General features: G+C 46.8%; 1 protein-coding gene across 2 annotated transcripts in view; it reads right to left on the bottom strand.

The window, feature by feature from the left end:
• The window catches only part of FHIT (fragile histidine triad diadenosine triphosphatase), a 153,014-nt gene that overhangs the window by 118,862 nt on the left and 21,843 nt on the right, over positions 1–12,309 (bottom strand). The gene's annotated exons all lie outside the window — the stretch shown is intronic.

The raw sequence follows: 12,309 nt of genomic DNA, 5'->3' as shown, positions 1-12,309 counted from the left end.
GAGCCTCGTCCTGGAGGCGGGGTTGCTATCTTTATCAAAAACTCTCTTCCTCACTCGCCCTGCACTGCACTCTCTCCACCTCACCCCCAGGAATACCTCTGGCTACGGCTTCCCCTTCGCTCCCACCTCTTGTTCATATGTGTGTTGTACCGTCCACCAAACAGTGATGACTCCATCTACATCTCGCTGTCTGATGATATGGACCAACTTCTATCTACTCATCCCAACTCTCTCTTCCTCATATGTGGTGATTTCAACTGTCATCATGCCAGTTGGCTGGGTGTGGGTACCTCTCTCACCAGCCATGGCTCCTCAGCAAAGGACTTCTGCGACTCACTGGGACTGACACAATCTGTCAATTTCCCGACCCGGATCTCAGTCAACGGAACATCTTCTCTTCTGGACTTGGTTATGACTAACTTCCCTGAAAATGTCTGCTGCTCTTCTTCTGCTCCGATCGGATCATCTGATCATGTCCTTGTTAAAGTGGACATCTCTCTGACCATCCTCAGGGAGCCTGCTCAGCGTAGACGAGTCTGGCATTTCACTCAGGCCAACTGGCACGGTCTTCAAGCAGCCATCAATCATCTGGACTGGTCTCCCATCTCTACCACCTCTGACATCAACTCATCCTGGGAATTCTTCCAAAGTAAATTGCTCTCTCTCATGCACAGATTTATCCCATCTCGTCTTCAGTTGTCATACCCTTCCTCCCGTCCATGGTACACGGAATCTTGTGGTGAGGCTGTTGCCCAGAAACAACTTGCCTTCGTCTCCTGGAAAGCAAATCCAACGGAAGGAAATCTCATTTCCTTTCACAAAGCCCGAAACAAGTGTGTGTCCACCCTCAGGAGAGCCAGGAAACAATATCTCTCCGTTCTCAAGACCGAACTCTCTTATCTGTCTCCCTCTTCCAAATCCTGGTGGCGTCTGGTCAAATCCGTTTCTGGTGTTTGTTCCCCCTCCATCCCCTCCCTTACCTCAAACGGCTACACAGCTGACTCCGCACGTGAAAAAGCTGAATGCCTCAACTCTGTGTTTGCCTCTAAATCTTGTGTCCCAAACCCATCCCTCTCTGTACCCACCATACCCAGTCATACCCTGCTGCTCCTGGACTCCGTGTCCTTTCCTCCTGACAAGGTGGAAAAGTTTCTGTCAACCCTCGACTCTGATTCTGCAACTGGACCCGACGGCATCAGCCCACGGGTCCTAAAATCCTGCTCTGCTGCTCTATCTCACCCTCTCTCTGTTCTCTTCACCCTCTCTTTTGCTCAAGGTCAACTGCCATCTGCTTGGAAATCAGCCAACATCACCGCTTTGCACAAAAAAGGTGCAAAAACAGATCCTAGCAACTACAGACCAATCAGCCTTCTCCCAATTATCAGCAAAGTCATGGAATCCATCATTGCTTCTGATATGAAATCTTTCCTCTTCTCCAATGGCTTGATCTCTGATCATCAATTTGGTTTCAGACCAGGTCACTCTACTCTGGACATGCTGCTTCTGCTGTCTCAACAATGGATGGAGGTCCTCAATGCCAAACAGGAAATTAGAGCTGTCTCCCTCGACATATCACGTGCCTTCGACACGGTCTGGCACCCCGCTCTGCTCACCAAACTCTCCTCCTTTGGTATCCATGGAAATCTCCACGCATGGCTGGCGGACTTCCTCTCTAGTCGTCGTCAACGTGTGGCCCTGAATGGGTTTCTCTCATCTCCTCTTCCTGTTCAAGCTGGAGTTCCCCAAGGCAGTGTTCTGGGCCCCCGCGCTTTTTGCTTTTTCGTGCTTTTTCTTTTTCCGTGCTTTTTCTGGTCTTCATCAATGATCTCTCTGACTCTCTCGAAAATCCTCTCTATCTCTTTGCTGATGACTCCACTCTCTGCCGCTCCATTCCTCTTCCCTCAGATCGGCAGTCTGCTGCCTCCTCACTCTCTGAAGACCTGGACAAAATCACAGACTGGTCAAACAAGTGGAACATGTCTTTCAATCCTGACAAATCTCACACTCTTACTATGTCTCTCCGAAAAGATCGACTGGTCAACCCTCCCATCTACTTTCTCAACAATCCTCTCCAAGAAGTTCTGTCGCTCAAGATTTTGGGTCTCACTATCTGCCATGATCTTTCTTGGGAAAACCACATTTCCAAGCTGGCCTCCAAAGCCAGTCGCCGACTGGGCATCCTCCGTCGTGCGAAGTCCTTCCTCGGCACACCTGAGCTCCTCACCACATACAAGGCTTTCATCCGCAGCTCAATGGAATACTGTTCTCCCCTATGGGCCGGTGCTCCTGCCTCACACCTAGCTCGGCTTCACGCTGTTGAAACCAAAGCTTTCAGAATTATTGGAATCTCCCGCGATGAAGCTATCTCTGAGGGCCTTTCACTCACTCACCGCAGGCAGGTAGGTGGTCTTTCTGTCTTCTACCGACTCCTCTCCGGCCTTGCACCCCCAGCTCTCTCTGTGCTCTGTCCCCCAAATATTCCTACAGGTCGCACAAGATCTGCCAGCAACCCTCTGATGGTTAAACTGCCGAAATCTCGGCTCTCCGCTCACCTTCACTCTTTCATTCCTCTTTTCTCCCGCCTCTGGAACAAACTCCCTCACTCCCTTCAATCCCACTCCTCCCTCCAGGTCTTTAAAACAGCTGTTCACCACCATCTCCTTTCTTCCCCCATCCAAAACCTTGATCTTTTCTACCCCCGCTAATTCACCCCAGATCCACCTTGTTTGAAATTCCAACTTCTTTCCTGGAAGTCCTGGCAGTGTCCATATGTTTTATACCTCTCCCACTGCCCCCTTCCCACGCCCCCCCCCCCCCCCCCCCAAAGCCCTCGCCCTCTCTCAGATCTCTCGATGTCTCCATGTCTCTCGGTCCCTGCTCTCAAATGTTGTGTTTGTGTCCTTCCCCCTCTCTCCCCATCTTGTCTACCGCTCCCTATGTTATATGTTTTATGTGTCGGTTTGTCTTTCTGTGTGATTAATGTTCGCTCTTTCACGAGCCTCGATCTTGTATACAAAAAAAAAAAAAAAAAAAAAAAAAAAAAAAATGTTCCTAGTTGATGGCACGGCCGTCTTAACAGCATTGTAGGCCCTGGGAAAAGCAATGTACTGGGGCCCCTACCCACCCACCCACTGAAATGAAAACTAAAAAAATTAACTTTGGAAGTTTGCTAATTTTCTCTTCCTCATCTGCAGCTCTTTTCCTCTTCTGTGCTCCACTCTTATAGGTACGCTTCATTTTGCTCAAGGAATTGTCCACCTGGAAAGAATTAGTCTGTTTGACAAGGCTACGTATATATTTATACACGATTATCTATATCTATAAAACACAGTGTGTGTGTGTGTGTGTGTGTGTGTGTGTGTGTGTGTGTGTGTGTGTGTGTGTGTGTGTGTGTGTGTGTGTGTGTGTGTGTGTGTGTGTGTGTGTGTGTGTGTGTGTGTGTAATGTTACCGATAGACTCCTAAACGGAGAGGCTCACGTACTTGATATTTGGCATAGACATAGCCATTGAGCCTGGGACGAACATGGCCGAGACCATATTTGACGAGATCCATATTTTTTATTCATATTTACCTCAGCGCATTTCAGCGAAGTACCCGCTAATCTCAGCCGGTTCCAGAGCAGCTCGCTGATTCGCTCAGAGCGATCACGTGATGTTCCATTCCCGCCGCCAGACTGATTCGCTCAGAGCGATCACGTGATGTTCCATCCCGTCACACGTCACACGTTTTTTCACCTTTTATGCGATCGTGTTTTGTATCGATTTTGTGCGATATGAATTAAATGTCTTTGAAACAGCTGTGAAACGTCTTTCCACAACCCTTCCGTAACCGATTGGAGCAGTTTATTGCCACACAAAACGAGATCCGCGAAGCGAGTTGGTCGAGTCGTGCTGACCAAGATGGCGACACGGCGGCTTCACTTTTCACGGAGTATGAGCGTTCTATATATTTTCAATTCAGTGCGCCCGTGATTTGTGGCATAGACATGACCATTGGGCCTTCACGGTGTAATTTGTGCGAGGCTTTTGTCCGAGTGAGCTTGAGGCGAGAGGGCGAATGTACGGGTTGGGAATGCGTACGGGTCTCCCTTCCCCCGCCCGGCAACGCCGGTACTGGAGGACGGCACAGGATCGTTGAGTCTCCAAAATCCGCTTCGTGCTGTTGCGAATATGCAGGACTATGTCCGATTGTTGTGCTGCTCTCCGACCATGAGAACTGCAACGTCATTGTTGACTGGCCATCCCCTTCCCTCCCCCTTCCCCCCTACCCCCTACCCCTCCCCTTCTCCCCTCCCCCTCCATTTTCCCCCTCCACCCTCCCCCCTCCCCCTCCCTTTTCCCCCTCCCCTCCCCCACCCTTCTCCCCCTCCCCTCCCCCACCCTTCTCCCCTCCCCCCCCCGTTCCCCTCCCCTACCCTCCCCCTCCCCTCCCCGGCAATGCCGGGTACTTCTGCGGGGTCCCCCCCTCCCCCCTTCCCCTCCCCCCTCCCACCCCCCATCCCATCCCTCACCCTCCCCCCCCCCTCCCCGCTCCCATCCCATCCCGCACCCTCTCTTCCCTCTCCCCTCCCCCCTTCCCCCTCCCCCCCTTCCCCCCTCTCACCCCTCCCCCCTTCCGCCCTCCCCCTCCAGCCCCTCCCACCCCCTCCCATCCCTCACCCTCCCCATCCCCCCCTCTTCTCCCCTCTCCCCCTCCCACTCTTCTCCCCTCCCCCCCGTTCCCCTCCACTCCCCTCCCCCGCCCGGCAATGCCGGGTACTTCTGCTAGTATTTTATATAATTTAGTCGTGGCGCGCTCTATTCACGTGATCCCTAAAATCATGGGGCCCTGGGCAACTGCCCAGCGTATCCATGCGATAAGACGGCTCTGGTTGATGGAGGGAAGCGCTCCTCATGGTTGGTTGAAAGGGGCTTCAGCTCGTGGTTGGTTGAAGGGCTAAAACTCGTGGTTGGTTGAAAGGGGCATCAGCTCGTGGTTGGTGGAAAGGGGCTTCAGCTTGTGGTTGGGTGAAAGGGGAATCAGCTCGTGGTTGGTGGAAAGGGGCATCAGCTCGTGGTTGGTTGAAAGGGGCATCAGCTCGTGGTTGGTTGAAAGGGGCATCAGCTCGTGATTGGTTGAAAGGGGCATCAGCTTGTGGTTGGTTGAAAGGGGAATCAGCTCGTGGTTGGTTAAAAGGGGCATCAGGTCGTGGTTGGTTGAAAGGGCCATCAGGTCGTGGTTGGTTGAAAGGGGCATCAGCTCGTGGTTGGGTGAAAGGGGCTTCAGCTCATGGTTGGTTGAAAGGGGCATCAGCTTGTGGTTGGTTGAAAGGGGAATCAGCTCATGGTTTGTTGAAAGGGGCATCAGGCAGTAGTTGGTTGAAAGGGGCATCAGGTCGTGGTTGGCTGAAAGGGGCATCAGGTCGTGGTTGGTTGAAAGGGGCATCAGCTCGTGGTTGGTTGAAAGGGGCATCAGGTCGTGGTTGGTTGAAAGGGGCATCAGGTCGTGGTTGGTTGAAAGGGGAATCAGGTCGTGGTTGGTTGAAAGGGGAATCAGCTCGTGGTTGGTTGAAAGGGGCATCAGGTCGTGGTTGGTTGAAAGGGGCATCAGGTTGTGGTTGGTTGAAAGGAGCATCAGCTCGTGGTTGGTTGAAAGGGGCTTCAGCACATGGTTGCTGAACGGGGCTTCAGCACGTGGTTGGTTGAAAGGGGCCTCAGCGCGTGGTTGGTTGAAAGGGGCTTCAGCACGTGGTTGTTGAAAGGGGCTTCAGCACGTGGTTGCTGAAAGGGGCTTCAGCACGTGGTTGGTTGAAAGGGGCCTCAGCACGTGGTTGCTGAAAGGGGCTTCAGCACGTGGTTGTTGAAAGGGGCCTCAGCGCGTGGTTGTTGAAAGGGGCCTCAGCGCGTGGTTGTTGAAAGGGGCCTCAGCACGTGGTTGCTGAAAGGGGCTTCAGCACGTGGTTGTTGAAAGGGGCTTCAGCACGTGGTTGTTGAAAGGGGCCTCAGCGCGTGGTTGCTTGAAAGGGGCTTCAGCTCATGGTTGGTTGAAAGGGGCATCAGCTCATGGTTGGTTGAAAGGGGCTTTAGCACGTGGTTGCTGAAAGGGGCTTCAGCACGTGGTTGTTGAAAGGGGCCTCAGCGCGTGGTTGCTTGAAAGGGGCTTCAGCTTGTGGTGAAGGAAGGGTTACAGATAAAACCCTGAGCAAACACAGTAACCTACCATTTTAAAACACACATTCATTGGAATGGATTGGCAAAGAAAGTGCTGGATGGTTTAAAATATAAAAAACCTAAAAGCTTGCCATTGTCCTAAGTCAGACTCTGCTGCAATTATATCGATTCCAACGCTGCATTCTTCATGGTTTCATTTTACAGGTCTCAGCAGTTTGGAGTGCCCCAAGTGTTCGTGTTCCTCGGTTTGCAAATTTACTCCCGTAGTTATCTCTCCTTCAATTGATGCTTCTGCCAGATATGATGAGAAATGCACGGATAAATTGATTAATTGCGAGGGGCTTTTTTTTTTACTTTCAGTGTGAGATGATTCAAAAACTCAAGTCCCAGTCCACATAAAATAGCCTTTTTATTTTATTTTATTTTTTACTAGTGGTGTTTTCATCATCTGTGTGTTCACTTTAAACGGTCTTTCAAGCGACTGCTACAGTTATGTACACGCAATGGTATTTGAAGAATCACCATTTGCGTTGTGACAGTTTTGATAATTTGACAACTTAATAATAACAGTTGTCCAAACGAAACATACAGGTGTTAGTCGGTTATACCACCGGCTGGAAGAAAAATGTCAGGAAAGAAAAATAAGAAAAAGGGAAAAGGCAAGTTGTCACAGATAGACCGCACAAGTACAGTCTTGCTGATAAACCTGCCACTTGAAAAACAGCAAGAAATCAGAATGGCACTCGGTAGAGTGCAAACCTCCACCAGGCTGAATAGTTGACGTTTCGTGTCGCACTGAAAGGCCATATCTGGATCCGGACCTGAACCAAAATCTAATTGGCTTGTTCTTGTCGCCTAATCAACTCATCCACCTCGTATTGGCATGAGTCATCCACAACTTTTTGAAATATTGTGCTATATATTGTTTTTGGCCCCATCACTCAATGGTGACGAACAACATAAAAAATGAAAAAAAAATACTCATATCCGGAGCTTCACCAAAATCAAATAGATTCGTCCTTGTCACACACCCAAACTGTCCACAAAATTCCGAGATATCCTGCGATACTGTATATCATTTTTAGGCCTATCACTCAATGGTGAAGAATCACTTAAAAAGATTTTCTGATCCAGATCAGAATTTGAATCTTCAACAAAATTTCATCAATTATTCCTTGTCACAACACACACACACACACACACACACACACACACACACACACACACACACACACACACACACACACACACACACACACACACACACACACACACACACACACACACACACACACACAATCTGTCCACCAAAGTTTCGTCCGAATCCGTCCACGACTTTTTCAGATATCGTGCTATGCGTAGTTTTTAACAGTATCTCTCAATGGTGAAGGATAACTGAAAACACTAATCCAGAACGGCACTCTCTCTTTGAGGTCGTGACGTCGACGGCTATGCCTCCATCCACATTAATACATACTCGAACAATTTTGATTTAAATCCTTCAGCTGTTCTGAAGTATCACATTTAACCCTTTTTTGTATACCAAGTCGAGGCTCGTATAAGAGCCAACACATAGAACATATCATAAAGGGAGCAGGAGACAAGAGGGGACAGAGAGGGAAGCACAACAACAGTAGGGAACAGGGACATCAGGAGAAATGTGGAAGAGAGAAAGGGCTAGGGCACGGTACACGGGATAAACAAGATGGACATTACAAGGACTTTCAGGAAAGAAACCATGGAATTTGAAGAAGGTGGGTTTGGGGTGGATTAACGTGGGTAGAACAGATCATGGTATTGGATGTGAGAAGATATGAGAAGGTGGTTAAGAGCTGTTTTAAAGACCCGGAAGGAAGAGTGGGATTGAACAGAGTGTGGGACTTTGGCCTAGACGGAGGAAAAAAGGGGAATAAAAAAGTGAAGGTGAGCAGTTAGTCTTGATTTTGGAAGTTTCACCAGAAGAGGGTTGCTGGCAGATCTTGCGTGTCCTGCAGAAATATTGGGGGGGACAGAGCACGGACAGAGCTGGAGGAGCAAGGCAACAGAGATTCTGCTGACTACAGAGAGGAGTCAGCAGAAGACAGAAAGACCACCTACCAGCCTGCGGTGAGAAAGGACCTCACAATCAGCTTCATCGTGAGAGATTCCAATGATTCTGAAAGCTTTGGTTTCAACAGCGTGAAGACGAGCTAGGTGTGAGGCAGGAGCACCAGCCCAGAGGAAAGAGCAGTATTCCATTGAGCTGCTGATGAAAGCCTTGTATGTGGTGAGGAGCTCAGGTGTGCCAAACAAGGACTTCGCACAACGGAGGATTCCCAGTCGGCAACTGGCTTTGGAGGCCAGCTTGGAAATGTGGTTTTCCCAGGAAAGATCATGGCAGATAGTGAGACCCAAAAGCTTGAGTGACAGAACTTCTTGGAGAGGATTGTTGAGAAAGTAGATTGGAGGGTTATCCAGTCAGTCTTTTCGGAGAGACATGAAAAGAGTGTGAGATTTGTCAGGAAAGACATGTTCCACTTGTTTGACCAGTCTGTGATTTTGTCCAGGTCTGCAGAGAGTGAGGAGGCTGCAGACTGCCGATCTGAGGGATGAGGAATGGAGCGGCAGAGAGTGGAGTCGTCAGCAAAGAGATAGAGAGGATTTTCCAGATAGTCTGAAAGATCATTGATGAAGACCAGAAAAAAGACAGGGATGGAGAGCAAACTTGTAGTCCCCTCTAGTGAAAGTGGTCAGGGACTAATAAGGCAATTCTGTATGTATAATAAGTATGTTATTGTGATTAAAAAAAACCCAAAACAAAAGAAACGGCTGGTCCGATATACACCAAATTTTGCAAACGTGTTGGTAGTACCCAGGGTCAGGTCATGGTCACAAAAACTAAATCCCATCCCCCCTTCGCATGGAGGGGTGGGGGCAGGGGGAGGGGGGCGACCATCAATGTTACCAAAGGGTGCGGGTGTTTCCTGCCTAATTAAATATCGTTGCTGTTGGGGGGGAGGAGAGGGGAAGGGATGCTATCTGTGGATAATTCACAACACCTGATGACCTTGATAACACCTGATTGATGATCCTAAACCCAACAGCACTCAATGGCCCCAAGTCGAACCTTAGCCCGAGTCCGAACAGGACATGGTGACCCTAACCCTTGCAAAATGAAAACAATGGTTTTGCATTTCAACAAAACTTTGAAAAATGTTTCCACAAAATCCTTTTTTCTTTAAAACCAGTGAGAGAGTTTTTCACAATGAGTGCATCACATAAGGTACAATAGGTACTTATGTGATGCCAAAATTTGCCTGCACAGCTGGAGTAGAGGAGGTACAATGGGGGCAGATGAACAGACTTTGGATAAACATTTGCGTTTTGCCAAAAGGCCTCTTGGACCTAAATTTGGCATCTGCAAGTGCAAATTGGCCACGAATGCAAGGCATTTTAGTCCTTGTAAGAATGCATCACCGATGTCTTACATCTAATTCACCACGGATGCGAGCTTTTCACTTTGATCGGTGTACAAAGAAAATATTACAAGGGAATGACTCAAAATAAACCTCATTAGTTATTAGTAGTTATTAGTTTCATTGTGTTTTTCATCCCTTTTTCTTTTTATGGCGTAGCCGATAGGGCAAAGCCGTCTATAACAGTGTTTGTCCATCTGTATGTATGTCCCCTCAAACGTATACCAATCAGAGCTGAGGATCTGGTCACATGACAGGGTGATGTGATGAAGTCTGATGTCATTGCGGCGATACGGCGGCTGACTCTCCACACTCCGGCATTTTGATTCCAATTTCGTTTAGGCCGAACATATCGTCGAACCGGTCATATATCACAATCGCCATGCTCTACCTTTACGTTTTTCATTCACTGTGAAACACAAACAAACCAATTGTTAAAATGACCATCAAATATCAAAAGCATCGGCGACGTCTAGTCCAACAAAACGTAATACCTCACCTTCGGGCCGTTTCGTACAAATTTAGCCCAGGTTTCTTCATAGAGTAGTGTATCGTTTCAGTCGTATCATTTTCTTAATAGTAATAATAATAATAATATCGTAAATATGACCATAACACTTTAATCTCAATATCGTGAATACAAAGTTAATGGAATGAAGCGGTGTATGGTTCATGAATCAATGATAATTTCCACCAAACCAAAGAATCACCAAAGAATACTTTCCCTGAATATGGGACAATAAAGATTTCTTATTATAAGCGGTGTACGGTACTAACAACCGCAGAAGCAAGGAATTTGCCTCGGTTTTTTGATAGCATGTTGTTAACCCAATCTTTGTGGGGTATATACAGTCACATGAAAAAGTAATGTAACCCAGTAATGTAAAAAGTAATGTAACCCCATGTAAAGTTTTGACTTTTTCAACATATTTCAACATACAGCTATTTGATCTTCATTTCAACAATATTGATAGATAAAGGTGATATAATATAACAAATATCATGAAACATTTACATTTTGTAGTCCATTGTATAATTTAAATAAACATAAATGCAAATTTCACATGTGGAAAAAGTAAGTACACCCTTGGCTCTAATAGGTGGTGTTGCCCCCTTTGGCAGAAACAACCTCAAGTAGGCGTTTCTTATAACTGTCTACCAGTCTCTGACATCGACTGGGAGAAATTTTTGCCCACTCCTCCGTGCAGAATTCTTTCAGCTGTGCGATGTTTGAGGGGTTTCTTGCATGCACAGCTCATTTCAAATCACCCCACAACATCTCGATGGGATTTAGATCCGGGCTTTGACTTGGCCATTCCAGAACCCTCAATTTCTTTCTTTTCAGCCATTCCTTGGTGGATTTACTTGTATGTTTGTTGCAAGGTCCACCTTCGGTTGAGCTTCAACTTTCCGACAGATGGCCTCACATTATCCTCAAGCACCCTCTGGTACAATGAAGAATTCATAGTAGATTCTATGATGGTGAGCTGCCCAGGCCCTGATGCAGCAAAGCTGCCCAAACCTTAATATTTCCACCATCATGCTTTACAGTAGGTATCAGGTCTTGTGGTCAAATGCTCTCTTTGATTTTCGCAAAACATGTCTTCTGGTGCTGTGGCCAAATAGCTCTACCTTTGACTTATCTGTCCAGAGCACATTGTTCCAGAAGTGCTGGTCTTTGCCGAGGTGTTCATTGGCAAACTTTAGTTCTTGCCCTGGTGTTCTTTCTGGACAGCAAAGATTTCCTCCTGGCACACCTCCCATGTAGATCAAATTTGTGCAGCCTCTTTCTAATAGTAGACTCGTGCACTTTGACATCAACAGTGGCACGAGCTATCTGGAGGTCCGGTGATGACATTCTGGGGTTCTTAGAGGCTTCTTTCAGCATCTTGCGGTCTGCTCTCGGGCTGAATTTGCTGGGGCGGCCTGGCCTGAACAAGTTGGCAGTTGTTTGGAATCTTCTCCACTTGTAGATGATCTTCCGGACAGTCGAACGATTGATTTCAAATTGTTTGGAGATCTTTTTAAATCCCTTCCCAGACTCGTAGGCATCTATAACCTTCTTTCTGAAGGCCTCAGAGAGCTCTTTTGATCTAGGCATGGTGACGCCGCACACTTCAACAACAAAGAGCAAACCAAACTAAATGTCTGAGGTTCAAATAAGACAGGTTCCTCCAAGATCCTGTCTAACGATGTTCTAATCATTTGCACCTGAGCTGGTGCACCTGATTCTAATTTTAGGTATTTGAAGTAGTGATAAATGTAGGGGTGTACTTACTTTTTCCACATGTGAAATTTGCATTTATGTTTTTTTAAATTATACAATGGACTACAAAATGTAAATGTTTCATGATATTTGTTATATTATATCACCTTTATCTATCAATATTGTTGAAATGAAGATCAAATAGCTATATGTTGAAATATGTTGAAAAAGTCAAAACTTTACATGGGGTGTACTTACTTTTTCACGTGACTGTATATATATATATCTATATATATATATATATATATATATATGTATATATATATATATATATATATATATATATATATATATATATATATATATATAGATATACTTACCAACTAGTTTTCTCAGAACTCGTCCACAACCTTTTGAAATATCATACTATATAAATCCTTTTTGGGTCCATCTCACATTTAAAAATTATTGGATCCAGATCTTCACCAAAATCTATT

This window comes from Myxine glutinosa, chromosome 4 (genome assembly GCF_964187855.1).
Source record: "Myxine glutinosa chromosome 4, kmMyxGlut1.1, whole genome shotgun sequence".
Classification (NCBI taxonomy): domain Eukaryota; kingdom Metazoa; phylum Chordata; class Myxini; order Myxiniformes; family Myxinidae; genus Myxine; species Myxine glutinosa.
Note: the sequence above shows the minus strand (reverse complement) of the source record. Positions and strands in the feature narration are given on the sequence as shown.